The following is a 2,504-nucleotide window of genomic DNA, read 5'->3' as shown; positions in this document are numbered from 1 at the left end:
TACAACCCGGTGATCGCTCTCTAACAGGGCGACGAGGAGGGGATCGCCGGGTAGGATTATGCTATGCGATGCTACTTGGAGGACTTCAATCTACTCTCTTCTACATGCTGCAAGATGGAGATGACCAGAAGCGTAGTCTTCGACAGGACTAGCTATCCCCCTTTTATTCTGGCATTCTGCAGTTCAGTCCACTGATATGCCCCTTTACACATATACCCATGCATATGTAGTGTAGCTCCTTGCTTGCGAGTATTTTGGATGAGTACTCACGGTTGCTTCTCTCCCTCTTTTCCCCCTTTTCCTTTCTATCTGGTTGTCGCAACCAGATGTTGGAGTCCAGGAGCCAGACGCCCCCGTCGACGACGACTCCTACGACACTGGAGGTGCCTACTACTACGTGCAAGCCGTTGACGACGACCAGGAGTAGTTAGGAGGATCCCAGGCAGGAGGCATGCGCCTCGTTCGATCTGTATCCCAGTTTGTGCTAGCCTTCTTAAGGCAAACTTGTTTAACTTATGTCTGTACTCAGATATTGTTGCTTCCGCTGACTCGTCTGTGATCGAGCACTTGTATTCGAGCCCTCGAGGCCCCTGGCTTGTATTATGATGCTTGTATGACTTATTTATGTTTTAGAGTTGTGTTGTGATATCTTCCCGTGAGTCCCTGATCTTGGTCGTACACATTTGCGTGCATGATTAGTGTACGGTCAAATCGGGGGCGTCACAAGTTGGTATCAGAGCCGACTGCCTGTAGGAATCCCCCTTTCCACACTCCTTGGCCGAAGTTGAGTCTTGACATTTCAAAAACTTTTACTAACATGGCTGTGTGTCTTACGGGCCCACGTCGCCATTGGGTGGTACTAGGATCTTTTACTCCTCGACCTTTACTCTGGGACTCTGAACTCTCTTCTACTCGGGTTAAACGAATTTACTAACTCTAACACTAGGATCCCGTGACCGCATTCACCCCAAAGTTGGATAAGCCATAGTTGTTTCTTAGAATAGTGTTTTGAACAATTCACACACTGTCATTTGACTCCTTTGAAACGTCTTTGCTTTCAGATGGAACCCACGAGGCAGGTCGTTCGCCACACGATGGCCATTGGTGCCTCGGGATCACCTGCGGTGCTAGCTGAGATGATGACCTATCTGGGTTATCGCTGGCACCCTGAGTACACCGTCTACGAGGAGTACCAGGACTTTAACCAGGAGCAGTACCGTGCCATCGTCCACCTCTACTCGCGGGAGTATAACTCCACTACTGTGCTGCACACCGCACATGGTGTTGGTGTGACCATCGATATGGCTGTCCACGATGCTGCCTATGCTGCTCTGACGCGTCTTCGTGGAGAGTATCGGGAGTTGGACACCTCCCCTTTCAGGCACATTGCTATCGCATCCGATGTTGGTGCGGAGGGATACTATACTGCTGCCTACTCCACTGTCACCCGAGAGCCCTTCTACCATCAGAACCTGGTTCTGCATGCTGATGGGCTGGATCGAGCTAACCGAGCTCTTCGCCACGAGATGTACACCACCCGTCAGCACCTTTACCGTGCTCTGACGCTGCTGCACCCCTTTGTCCGATCTGGACAGGTACCGCGTACTGCGATCTACCCAGCCAGGACCGTGATGCCCCACGGTGTCGGTTGGCCAGAGGTGGGAGGCTACTCTCCCGCACTTGGTCCTCTTCTGCCACCTGAGCGTCGGGCTCTACACCTGAGTATCCGCAGCCCCCAGTCTGCTGACGTGGAGGGCTATCCGTTGCCTCACTACCAGCTGTCGGGCTACGATTACCTCCACAGTACCTCTTGGGACTGATGTAGTCTTGCTTAGTTAGTATTAGTTGCAGTCGCCGCGAGCCTGTGTGCCGCCTATGATGTTTAGTCTATGTACTGAACTCTATGCATGACCCTTTTTGTAAGTTATGCCGACTACTATGTAGTAGCTATCGTGCTCCTTTCATTATGCATGTTTCATCATGAATGATTCTTGTCTTTGCAAATATTTTCCAATGCTGAACTACCCCTGTTATATATTAGCAGGATGGTTAGACCAGGTGGTCGTGGTCGTGGTGGCGATGCCCCACCACCACCTGAGTACATGGCTGGTATGATCCAACAGTTTGAACTGAACCGCCAATTCATGGAAAATATGATGGCTCAGTTTCCTCGCCCCAATATGAACCAGCAGCAAGCCCAAGTGACTCTTCAAGATTTCATACGCCTCAACCCAACCATCTACCGCAGCTCAACTCAGCCTCTGGATGCTGATGACTGGCTCCGTGACATCACCTATGAGATGGAGTCTGCTGATGTAGCCCCTGCCAGCTATGTCACTTTTGCTTCCTTCTTCTTGAAGGGACCCGCAGCTCAATGGTGGGACAGCCACAGGCGTACTCTGCCAGCTGGAATAGTCATCACATGGCCAGACTTCCAAGCTGCTTTCCGTGCCCGCTTCATTCCTCAAGGAGTCATGGACCGGAAGAAGCGTGAGTTCCGCAAC

This window comes from Aegilops tauschii, chromosome 1, assembly GCF_002575655.3.
Source record: "Aegilops tauschii subsp. strangulata cultivar AL8/78 chromosome 1, Aet v6.0, whole genome shotgun sequence".
NCBI lineage: Eukaryota > Viridiplantae > Streptophyta > Magnoliopsida > Poales > Poaceae > Aegilops > Aegilops tauschii.
The sequence above is the reverse complement of the archived record's forward strand: the minus strand, read 5'-3'. Positions refer to the sequence as shown.